Below are 12,981 nucleotides of genomic sequence, written 5' to 3'. Positions count from 1 at the left end.
GAATGGCTAAAAAGATTTTTTAATGACAAAACCAAACGTTAACAAGGATGTGGAGCAACTGACACTCATATTTTGTTGTGAAAATGTAAAACGATACTATCACTTTGGGAAAAGTCCGTCAATTTCTCATAAAACTAAACATATACCTACTCTATGACCTAAAAATTATACTCCTAGGTATTTACCCAAGAGAAACAAAATGTTCACAAAAATTCTTGTAGAAGAGTGATCATATCAGGTCAATTCATAATAGCCCCAAACTGGAAACAGCCCCGGCATCCATCACTAAGAGAACAGATAAATTAAACTAGTCTAGTCATAGAATAGAATATTGCTTAGCAATAAAAACGAACGTACCACTGATACTCATAAATGACATATGTTAATCTAGAAAACTTTATTCTGAACCCATTTGGATCATGTGCCCTGGAGGAAGCCGGCTGCCGTGATGTGAGGACACTCAGGCAGCCTTGTGAAGAGGCCACGTGGGGAAGAACTGAAGCCTCCTGCCAATAGTCACGTGAGTGGACCGTCTTGGGAGTGGATCTTCCAGCCCCAGTCAAGCCTTTATATGGCTTCAGCCCCGACCAACATCCTGCATCCAACCACATGAGAGACCCAGCGCCATTCAGCTAAGATGCTCTGAAATTTCTGACCCACAGAATCTGTGCGACATAATACGTATTACTACTGTGGGTTGCTAGTTTAGAGGCAATTTTTCATATATCAATTGATAATTAGTAGACACGGTACTGTCACACAGACACATAGACACACACAAAATTGATGGGCGTGAACTAGTATCTTATTTTTAAAATACTTTAATAATATATAATACACCAAGAACAAAGCTTGGGTCATAAATGGATAGCCCAATGAATTATCACAAAGAAAACACATCTGCATAATGCCTACCCAAGGGAAGGAAAATCACATTATGTCACCAGCACACAGCACACGCACACCTCCGCCTCAGTCGCCCTCTGCATCACTGCTCTCTCCTCTGCCCGAGGCTAGCTGTTCTCCCGACTGGTAACTCCATGAGTTATTTTTGACTGTATTTGAATATTGAAGAAATGAGATTCGATACTATGTATTCTTTTGTGTCTGGCTTCTTTCACTCAACATGGCTAATAAGATTCATCTTCAGTGTCTATCGTAGCTCTAGTTCATTCATTTCCATTGCTGTATAGGATTAAATCGAATTAATATACCCCGAAAATATGCTGAGTGAACATATTATGTGATTCTATTTATATTAAAATCTAAAACAGATAAAACTAAAATATGGTAGAAAAAAACAGACCCGTGGTTACCTCTGGGAGGCTAAGGGCAAGGCTGACTGCTAAGGGCATCGGGGAACTTTCTGGGGTGATGGTTATGTTCTATATTTTGATGGGGGTTTGGGTTACATAGGTGTATGCATTTGTCAAAACTCCGAGAGTATAACTTAAATTTTTGCATTTTATTGTATTTTACAGCAAAAGAAAAAGACCTAAACACATACTGAAGGCTTATTAATGATATTCATACTGAATTATTTAGGAGGAAGTGTACTTATGTCTGCAACTTTGAAATGCATCCAAATTAACAGAATAAAAGGATAGAGGGATGGATAAATGCACAAATTTGGGCTACAGCAAGCACAGAAATATGTTGACGATAGAATCTAGGCCATGAATAAATGGGTGCTCAATGTTAAAGGCTTCCAAGTTTGCTACATGCTTCCAATTTTTTTTTAAGATTGGCACCTGAGCTAACATCTGTTGCAAATCTTTTTTTTTTTCTTCTTCTGCCCAATTCCCCCAGTACATAGCTGTATATTCTGGCTGTAGGTCTTTCTGGCTCTGCTATGCGGGACGCCGCCTCAGCATGGCCTGATGAATGGTGCCATGTCCACACTCAGGATCCGAACCAGCGAAACCCTGGGCCGCTGAAGCAGAGCACACAAACTTAACCACTTGGCCATGGGGCCGGCCCTACAATTTTTAAATATAAAATGTTGGAAGAAAGTAGATGACCAGAAAGGGAGTTACAGTAGCGCCAATGTTTTCTTATCTAAAAATGAGACCTTCATGCACAGGTCTTGGTTTCTAAAAACTATTCTCAAATCAAAGGAACGAGGGCTCCTTGGAGAAATGGCTGCTTCTAGGACAGGCAGGAAAAACATAACATGAGCCTGCAGCATCTTATAGTGTCAGAAAGTAAGGAAGTGCTCAAAAAACACAAGAGGATGGGGCATGGCAAAGGGATCCGGGAGACAGCTGAAAAGGCTCCCAATGGCCAAAGCCAGAGCAATTTAAGCAACAAAATAAATAACGGACTATTGGATTATAACCTGAAGCATAAAATAAACACACAGGAGTCCATGCTGATATAAATAAAGAGTTTAAATAAATAAATACATGAGGGAAAAGAGGCAAATCTCCTGTAATAAACAATTTGTGTAGCTACTCTCCCCTCCAGAAGGGGGAGATTAACCCTCTCCACACATCGATACTATGCCCTGAGTGTCGGCTGCACTCAGTGACTCGCTCCCAAAGGGGAAAAAGTAATTTTACATGGCGAAACTTGATAACCTCTCCCCTGCCCGTGGGATCAAGGTGGACGTCATGGCCACAAGCCATGTTGATAGCATGTAGCTCCTGATATGAGGGGACGAGAAGGACACTCTTCCTCTGTGATATTCTCCCTCACATCCATAACCTCAGTCCAAATGTGAGAAAAAGATCAGACAAACCCAAACTGAGGGACGTTCAACAAAATACCTGACCAAGACTCTTCCAAAGTGTCAAGGTCATGAAAAACGTGGAAAGACTGAGGAACTGTCACAGACCAGAGGAGACTAAAAAGATGTGACAACAAAACACAATGTGGCCTCTTGGACAGGATGCTGCAACAGAAAGAGGACACTGGGGCAAAACTAAGGAGATCCAAGGACAGTCTGGAGCTTCATTAATAATAATACCCAATACTGCTTTCTTAGCTTAGACAAATGTCCTGTGGCTATGAAAGATGTCAACTACGGGGAAGCTTGGTGAGGGTTGGATGAGAACTCTCTATTATCTTTGCAACTTTTCTATAAACTGAAAATTATTCCAAAATAAAACTCCATTTTAAAAAGAGATACCCAAGGGAACAACAAAAACAAAAAAGACTTTTGTGTCTTAAGGAAAAAAAACTTTAAAAAGACACAACAAACTAAAAATCACTTTTAAAAAGTGGTTGTATGACTTTTCTCAAAATATAAATCAAAAATCAGTTTTAGTCCAAAGGAAAGCACATCTCCGGATACCAAATTTGAATGCCCTGTGACTCGGCGCCTCTCCCTTGACCTCCACGTGATTCCAGGCATGACATTCTGGAACAAGATGCTAATAAGAACTTGAAAATCAGCCGTGGTTTTGAAGCACAGCTCTGCTTCAGGAAACCGTGCCTGGTCCCTGCTGTAATTTTGCTCGGGAGACACCTCCAGCTCAGCCCAGGAGAAACTCTGTCTGTCTATCTCCTCTCGTGGAAAATAGCAAGAATCAGAAGTGCTCCATCTCCATTGAAAAGTGAGGTACAACCCACTGCTGAGCACACACACAGAGGAAAGGGGGCTGTGAAGAACAGACCCCAGAGGCGGGGAGCAGAGAAACGAGCCTCCTTCTAGGAAACACCGCGGCCAGCATCACAACGCGCCCTCCACCCGCGAAGCCGCAGCGCCACCCCTGAGCCGCACGCAGCGCCTGATGAACGGACCGTGAATGGAAACAGAAACTGTTGAATCATCTCGTGGTAACTGTCAAAGTCTACAGGCCCTGAGCCAACGTGGGCGCCTGAGAAAACGCTGAGAGAGGGCTTTCTAAGGACTGTAATTTCATCTTAGCTGGGAAGTTCACCCAACTGAGCAGATGCATATTTGCTAATTCTCAAAGTCTATAAAGGTAGCTGGAAGAAAGACTTAGGAAGAGAGAGAAAAGGGAGAAAGAGGAAGACAAGATCCCCTTCAGCAGCGACAGAAACCTGCCAGGAATCCCTGACAAGAGGCACTTCCAGTCCACAGCCCTGCATCCTGGGCTCGCCAGGGGATTGACTGTGGGCGAAGGCACGTTCCCTCTCCATCCTTCCTGTTCTCCTTCCTTCCTTGAGCTTTCATGAAGCACCTGCACCGTGCTAAACACTACAAATCCACAGCAAGTCAGGTCCGTTCCTACCTCAAAGAGCTCAGACTCCAGCATGGAAGACAGAGGAGTAGAAGGAGGGTCCCCACACAGTGTGGCACAGGACAAATTTTACACAGTGGCCTTAGACCTCCAGTGGCCAGGGCTGTCACCACCTCCCGGGAAGAGGGCACGTTGTTTTCTGGAGCGGAAAGCTTCTGGTTTAGCAATTACCTTTACTTGGTCCTGTCCGGAGCAGCTGCAGGGCCGGTGAGAAGGCAGAGGAGTGAGAACCCAATCGCTCTGCACAATTCGCCGAGAAGTGGGGTGTCTGTGGGCAGAGAGAGAGGAAGTCCCCAGGAGGGAGGAAGCGGGGAGGGGAGGCAAGGAGGAAAGGGTTGGAAGGGGGTGATGAGGAAGTGAAGTGGAAATATGGCCAAATGAGCAGAGGATAGGAACAGATAGAATCTCCCAAGACAAAAACACAAACTGTCGACAGACTCAGAAATGCTTCTTCCCTAGGCAGAGGTGTGTGTGGCAGACACTGCTGGCTCTTCCTCCCCGGCCAGGATTCTAGGTGCTACACCAGCCCAGCCGGAGGGGCGGCTCCTGATTGGTCCAGACTATCACAGTGATCCCAGCCTCCCGGACTGTGATTGGCTTAGAAATGAGACTTGATGCTTCAAGCAAGGAGGGTTATTTTTTAGGGTGCATTTGAGAGGTGCTGAGGCTGCAATGGCACACGAGAGGTTAGCTGAGAAAAGAGAAATGGGTGTGCAGCAGCAACAGAGAAGTGTATGGGACGCCGCCTAGTCCTGTGGTCTAGGGGGATAACCAGGCCTCGACTCCCCGCTGTGGCCACGCTCTGCCCACAGGTTGGTGGAGTCTGGGGCTCCTTGTTTCCAGCTTTAGTATCAATGTGACACTATCGGTCACCCAAAAGACGTTTTTGGTGGAACATTACTGTACCCAAATTCTGCAGGCATCTAGACTGGAAATCCATCATCTTCAATGACAAATGCATTCAACAACTGTGTCAGAAGTACCCTCAAAGAGTCAAACAACACACACAGGAGCCAGCGGCCCCTACAGGACCCTGAGAGCCACCTGTCCACCGACCTGTCCATTTATAAGTAAATGGGGACTGGGAAGATGGACATGGAGAGTCCCTCAAGGGCCAATTACAACCTGGACTTCAAGGCCTGAGATCCCTGAAGGGCCAAGAAGAGGTTGAGTCTGAACTCTCCCAAGGCTACCAGGAGGGATGGGGAGATACTCAGGGGGTGCAGGAGCGGAGTCTCCCGTGCTGTCTGCAGCAATCACAATAGGTCCATAGATAGTGTCAAAAGAAACACAGGTTTGCACACGTTCCATTAGGCCATCGCCGTGAAGAGAAGGATGGACAATCAGAGCCCACGGCTCGGCTCCACCATCATCATTCGGCTATGGTCATAACCATGTAAGAACCATTCTCAGCTCCTAGAATCGAACCACTGGCAAAGCCTTATTTACGGAGGGAGAACGGAGTATAACCTCTGTCGGCTTTGACGTCGTAAGGTGGAGGATGGAGAGAGGTGAACTTAGAAAGACGAGAGGCTATTGAAACTCAGTGCCACAAGGTAAATAAAAATAACACGGGGACACACTAGCAGGAGGTCACAGGGGAGTCTCCCTCCCTTGCAGGGAGAGAAGCGGGCAGAGGCAGCTGCACTCCCCACTGCAGGACGTACCCGAGAACAGCTCTCAGTTCTGCATCCTCACAACACTGTAAGAACGGCTTTGGTTAGAGAACAGACCCAGATTTCCTAGGAAATTGCAGCACCTCCCGAAGCAGCAGGAGGAATGCGCGCTCATGACCCCTAACGTCTACACAGAGGTTGGTCCTTGCATGTATAACACCTTCCTTTGGAATCACTCAGCAAGTCTCCACCCAAAAGAGCCATTGTGCTGCCAATCTTCAGATCAGGGTCACGGCAAGAGGAAGGTGGAGGGAGCCTCACAGGCAGGACCCAACCTCCAGTCTAAGGCAGCCATGCCTGTGCTGGGCTCTTCCATGACATACTGCAATCACTGCAACGACCTAGAGACCAAGGGAGAAGCTGACGGTGGGGGCCGAGTGCTTTTGTCTGCCCGGCATCCATTTCCCCTTTTCTGAGCCCCATCACCCCAATTTTTCTTCAGCAGCCACCCACCCCCTCCCCCAACCACATGGTTCTGATTTGTGACCCCACACCGGCGGCCACTTCAAGGAAAGCCAATGGCGATGGCCAGCTGGGCCAGAGAGGGAGGCTTGGGCCAGGCTGGGAGCCAAGAAGAGTCTTTCTCTTCCAGCCTGGTTGCTGAGCTGTCAGAGCTGCGCCCAAAGGTCCAAAGGCCACGAGGTGGACAGGGCCTGTGTGGACATGAGGAGAGCAGAGCTGGAGATTCCTGACAGTGTCACCCGAGCACCTGAATTCCAGCCCCCATGCCTGAAGCCCATGTGAGCTGCATTTCTGTCTCTGCAACTGAAACAAGAGTGGCTACTCAGGCTAATTAGGGTGCCTCGGGTTGCAAGCAACAGAAACCCAATGCACAGTGGCCTGAACAGCAAAGGGGACTTACTACCTCACGGAATTTGGGAGGCCGGACATGGGGCAGGCTTCGGGGCAGATTTGACACTGTGGCTCCGTGATGTCCTCAAAACTTGATGTCTCTCCACTCTGCCTGTATGGGTCATTTTATCCTAGGGCTGGCTTCCCTCATGTTGACAAAACAGTTGCACTACAGCCGACTTCACATACAAACTCCAGCCTGTCCAAATGAGAGGGTGTGCCTCTCTGGCAGATCTCTCAGATAAGCAAGGGAGCATCTTTCCCAGGAGCACCCAGAAACCTCCCTTCAGATTTCATTGGCCAAAATCAGGTCACATGACTATTCCTAAACCAACCGTGTCACCAAAAAGCTGTTGTGCACTGGTGGCTCCCTTGGGGTTACAAGCCAATCCCTGTGCCAGGGGGTGAAGTGGCTGGTCGGCTTTCCCTGAACCACAAAGCCTGTGGGAGATGGGCATGTGCCCAAATGAAAACCTAGGTGGTGTTGGGAAGGGGGCATGATGTGAAGGGAAATGCTTACTTCATTAATACTGTGGCAAATGCGGAAGCAAAGAAATTATTATTAGCCCACGATCTTCTCTCTGGGAATTTCTCAAATTAAATTAGTAAATATAATTTATAATTATCAAATCCTGCAGATTCCACCTCTTAACTATCTCTGCCCTCTCCTCTCTACATTTTTCATGGGAACCATCCCCTTTTTAAACTTCATTGTCATCTTTGATAGTCCAATAAATTATAAAATATGGAAAGCAAGCAACCAACAGCATGCCTTGGGAAGGGTCCTGTGAGGGCAAAGTGGGACCCCAAAGTCTCTTGGCCTTTGACAGCCAGGGGATTTAGTTCCTTTCTCTAGACCACTCTCTCTCAGTCTCTCAGTCTTTCTCTCTTCCTCTCTCTCTCTCTGTCTTTCTGTCTGTCTCTCTCCTTCCCTATATCCTGAGGAGGGACCCTTGGTTAGTCTTTTATTTTTCTCCCAACTGTTCATCCAACCAAGAAATAAGTGAGCTCTCTAAAACCTCAACTGGGAGGCAGCGTGGTCTAAGTAATCATTTTAAAACCATGATAAACGCCCTCATACCACCGGAGAACTCAAATAATGACAGTAACTTACAACTACACCCATGTGCTCCCGTCCATCTCCCGCCTTCCCCCTCTAACCCTCTGGAATCTTGGTTTAGCATTCCTTTGCTTCCATTTTGTAGGTTTTTCTCACATGGCCGTACAGGATCTTCTGGGACCAAAGACACCATCTGCTCAGGAGTGTCATGACCACAGATCGTGATTAGCCCAGGTTGGGGCACCTCCCATCACAAAAAGACAGCAGTGGGCAGCGCAGAGGTAGGCACCAGAAGGTCCCCGGGAGAGCGGACGCTGCTGTTGTCCTCGGTAGTGTTGAGAGTCCAGGCCCACAGGTCAGCTGCCTGCATTCAAATCCCCACTGGGCTTCTCGGGGCCTCAGTTTTCCCATCCATGAAGTGGGGACGCTAATAGCACCAAAATCACAGGGCTGCTGCCAGGATGAGAAATGGGCATAACTGACCAGCACCAGCACCAGCACCTGTGACACAGTAATAACAGTACCGTAAGACATCCTCATCGGCATCATCATCACCATCGTTAAACCCTCTCGTGCTTGCTGTGTGCCACACACTTGGTTCTCAGCGCTTAGTGTGCTTCATCTCACTGAATCCTCCGAACGCCTCTCTGGAATCTCAGATGAGTCAAAGGAAGCACAGCATGCTTACGTAACGTATCCAAGGCCACTAGGTCCTCAGTGGTGGGGCAGGATTGAAACAGCGGCCTGGGGGCTGGCCCCGTGGCCGAGTGGTTAAGTTCGTGCACTCCGCTGCAGGCGGCCCAGTGTTTCGTTGGTTCGAATCCTGGGCGTGGACATGGCACTGCTCATCAAACCTCGCTGAGGCAGCGTCCCACATGCCACAACTAGAAGGACCCACAACGAAGAATATACAAATATGTACAGGAGGGCTTCGGGGAGAAAAAGGAAAAAAAGAAAAAAAAAATAGAAACAGTGGCCTGGCTCCGAAGCCCACACCTTGGCGACCACTATCTTACGTCACAGCTCAGGAAAAGCTGGCTCTGTCAGTGTCAACAGGTGGTTCTATTTAGATTTCATCACCAGCTTCTACTCTTTGTAGAGTTTACTTTCGACTCATTTCGGTTCCTGGAGTGGACATCACCCTGTGACATTTTTTTCCTCCAACCAAAAAGAAAAAGAAGATGGATAGAGAGAGAGAGAGTTTTGGGTTTTTTTTAAGACTTTTAATTTTTTTAGAGAAGTTTTAGGTTCACAGCAAAAGTGAGGGGAAGGTACGGAGATTTCCCATATATCCCCTGCCCTCACACATGCATAGCCCCCCGCCCCCCCATAATCAGCGTCTCCCACCAGAGTGGTACCTTTGTTACAACTGATGAACCCGCATTGACACATCACAGTCACCCAAAGTCCATAATTTCCATTAGGGTTCACTCTCAGTGTTGAATATTCTATGGGTTTGGACAAATGCATAACGACATGTATCCATCATTATGGTCTCACGCAGAGTATTTTCACTGCCCTAAAAATTCTCCGCGCTCTGCCCATTCATCCCTCCTCTCTCCACCCCAAACTCCTGGCAACCACTAGTCTTTTTACTGTCTCCATAGCTTTGCCTTTTCCAGAATGTCATATAGTTGGAATCACACAGTATGTAGGCTTTCTAGACTGGCTTCTGCATTTAAGTTTTCTCCATGTCTTTTCATGGCTTAATAGCCCATTTCTTTCTAGCACTGAATAATATCCCATTGTCTGGATGCACCATAGTTTATCTGCCCATTGACCTTTGGAAGGACATCTTGGTTGTTTCCAAGTTTTGGCAATTATAAATAAAGCTGCTGTAAACATCCATGTGCAGGCTTTTGTGTGGACATAAGTTTTCAACTCTTTTGGGTAAATACCAAGGAGCAGGATTGCTGGATTATATAGTAAGAGTATGTTTAGTTTTGTAAGAAACCTCCAAACTGTCTTCCAAAGTGGCTGTACTGTGTTGCCTTCCCACCAGCAAGGAATGAGAGTCCCTGATGCTCCACATCCTCACCAGTGTAGAGAGTGATCAGTGTTCTGGACTTTGGCCGTGTTTATAGGTGTGTAGTGGTATCACATTATTGTTTTAATTTGCATTTCACTTATGACATATGATGTAGAGCATCTTTTCATATGCTTAGTTCCCTTCTATACATCTTCTGTGGTGAGATGTCTGTTAAGATCTTTGGCCTATTTTTTAATCAGGTTACTTGTTTTCTTATTGTTGAGTTTTAAGAGTTCTTTATATATTTTGCATAACAGTCCTTTATCAGATGAGTCCTTTGCAAATATTTTCCCCGAATCTGTGACTTGTCTTCTCATTCTCTTGACATTGTCTTCCACAGAAGAGAAGATTTTAATTTGAATAAAGCCCAGTTTATCAATTCTTTCTTTCTTTCATCAATTGTACCTTTGGTGTTTTATCTAAAAAGTCATCACCATACCAAAAGTCATCTAGGCTTTCTCGTATGTTACACGTTATTTTCTAGGGGTTTATAGTTTTGTATTTTACATTTAGGTCTGTGATCCATTTTGAGTTAATTTTTGTGAAGAGTGTAAGATCTGTGTCTAGATTCATTTTTTTTTGTAGGTGGATGTCCAGTTTTCTCCAGCACCATGGGTTAAAAAGACTATCCTTTCTCCACTGAATTGCCTTTGCTCCTTTGTCAAAGATCTGTTGACTGTGTTTCTGTGAGTCTGCTTTGGGGTCTCTATTCTGTTGCATTGATCTGTCTGTTCTTTCACCAATACCATACTCTCTGAATTACTACAGCTTTATACTAAGTCTTGAAGTCGGGTAGCATCAGTCCTACAACCTTGTTCTTCTCCTTCCATATTGTGTTGACTACTCTGGGTCTTTTGCCTCACCACATAAACTTTAGAACCACTTTGTCAATAGCCACAAAATAACTTGCTGAGATTCTGATCAGTATTGCATTGAATCTGTAGATCAAGTTGGGAAGAACTGACCTCTTGACAATATTGAGTCTTCTCACCATGAACACAGAACATCTGTTTATTTAGTTCTTTATTTTGTTCATCAAAGTTTGTCATTTTCCTCATCTAGATCTTGTACATATTCTGTTAGATTTAAATTTAAGTATTTCATTTTTGGAAGGTGCTAACGTAAATGGTAATGTGTTTTTAATTTCAAATTCCACTTACTCATTGCTGAAATATAGGAAAACAATTGACTTTTGTATGTTAACCTTGCATCCTGCAACCTTCCTATAATTGTTTATGAGTTCCAGGAGATTTTTTTGTTGATTCTCTCAGACTTTCTACATAGACAATCATGGCATCTGTGAACAAAGACAGTATTATTTCTTCCTTCCCAATCTGTATACCTTTAATTTCCTTTTCTTTTCTTATTGCATTTACTACAACTTCCAGTACAATGTCAAAAAGCATTGGTGAGAGGAGACAGTCTTGCCTTGGTCCTGATCTTAGCAGGAAAGCCTTGAGTTTCTTACCATTACATATGATGTTAGTTGTAGGTTTTTTGTAAATGTTCTTTATCAAGTTGAGGAGGTATCCCTCTACACCTAGTTTGCTGAGAGTTGTTATGAATGGGTGCTGGATTTTGCCAAATGTTTTTTCTGTATCTATTGATATGATCATGTGACTTTTCTTTTTTAGTCTGTTGATGTGATGGATTACACTAATTGATTTTCAAATGTTGAACCAGCCTTACATAGCTGGGATAAATCCCACTTTATTGTGGTGTATAATTTTTTTACACATTGTTGGATTCAATTTGCTAATATTCTGTTAAAGATTTTTATATCTTTGTTTAGGAAAGATACTGGTCTACAGATTTCTTTTCTTGTAATGTCTTTGGTTTCAGTATTAACGTAATGCTGGCCTCACAGAATGATTTAATAGGTGTTTCCTCTGCTTCCATCCTCTGAGGGAGATTGTAGAGAATTGGTATAATTTCTTCCTTCAATGTGAATTCGCTAGTAAACCTCTCTGGGCTGGTGCTTTCTATTCTGGAAGGTTATTAACAATTGATTCAATTTATTTACTAGATATAGGCCTATTCAGATCATCTGTTCCTTCTTGTGTGAGTTCTGGCAGATCATATCTTTCAAGGAATTAGTCCATTTCATCTAGGTTGAAATTTCATTTCATTTCATCAAATGTGTGGGCACAGAGTCATTCATAGTATTCTTTTACTATGCTTTTAATGTTCATAAGATCTATAGTGATGCCCCCTCTTTCATTTCTGATATTAGTAATATGTGTTCTATTTTTTTCTTAGTTAGCCTTGCTAGGCGCTTATCAATATTATTGATCTTTTCAAAGAAAAAGCTTTTGTTTCCATTGGTTTCCTGTTTACGATTCCACTGATTTCTGCTCTGATTCTTATTATTTTTCTTCTGCTTACTTTGTATCTAATTTTATCTCCTTTTACTAGTTTCCTTAGGTAGAAACTAAGATTATTGATTTGAGATCTTTCTTCTGTTCCAGCAAATGCATTTAATGGTATAAATTTTCTTCTAAACAATGTTTTCACTGCATCCCATAAATTTTGACAAGTTGTGTTTTCATTTTCATTTAGTTCAAAATATTTTTAAATTTCTCTTGAGATTTCTTCTCTGATACATGTGTTATTTAGAAGTGTGTTGTTTAATCCCCACATATTTGGGGATTTTCCAGTTATCTTTCTGTTAATGATTTCTAGTTTAATTCCAATGTGATCTGAGAGCAGACATTGTATGATTTCTATTCTCTTGTTAAATAAATAAATAAATAAACCCCTGTTAAAGTGTGTTTTATGATCTACCTTGGTGAATGCTCCATGTGAGCTTGAGAAGACTGTGCATCCATTCTTCTTCTGTTGTTGGATGAAGTAATTTATAATGTTAATATACCCAGTTGATTGATTGTTGTTGAGTTCAACTATGTTCTTACTGATTCTACCTACTGGATCTGTCCATTTCTGATAGAGGGGTGTTGAAGTCTTCAGCTGTGATAGTGAACTCATCTATTTCTCTCTTCAATTCTGTTAGTATTTGCCTCACAAAGTTTGATGCTCTGCTGTTAGGCATATACATGTTAAGGACTAGTACATCTTTTTTGAGAATTATCCCTTTATTATTATGTAATGCCCTTATTTATCCCTGATACTCTTCCTTACTTTCAAGTCTGCTCTTTC

General features: G+C 43.8%; 1 protein-coding gene across 15 annotated transcripts in view; it reads right to left on the bottom strand.

Annotated features, from left to right (window-relative positions):
* Nucleotides 1–12,981, bottom strand: part of ACOXL (acyl-CoA oxidase like) — a 360,313-nt gene that overhangs the window by 330,463 nt on the left and 16,869 nt on the right. The window contains exon 1 of one of the 15 annotated variants that reach the window (XM_008522769.2): nt 4,380–4,502. The exons of 13 other annotated variants lie outside the window; for them this stretch is intronic. The gene's annotated coding sequence lies outside the window, so the exon portion shown is untranslated. Of the gene's footprint in view, nt 1–4,379; nt 4,503–12,981 lie in introns of those variants that run through there. One more of the 15 variants, XM_070572148.1, reaches the window with a different exon arrangement.

Source organism: Equus przewalskii, chromosome 14 (assembly GCF_037783145.1).
Source record: "Equus przewalskii isolate Varuska chromosome 14, EquPr2, whole genome shotgun sequence".
In the NCBI taxonomy this organism is placed as follows: domain Eukaryota; kingdom Metazoa; phylum Chordata; class Mammalia; order Perissodactyla; family Equidae; genus Equus; species Equus przewalskii.
The sequence above is the reverse complement of the archived record's forward strand: the minus strand, read 5'-3'. Positions and strand labels throughout refer to the sequence as shown.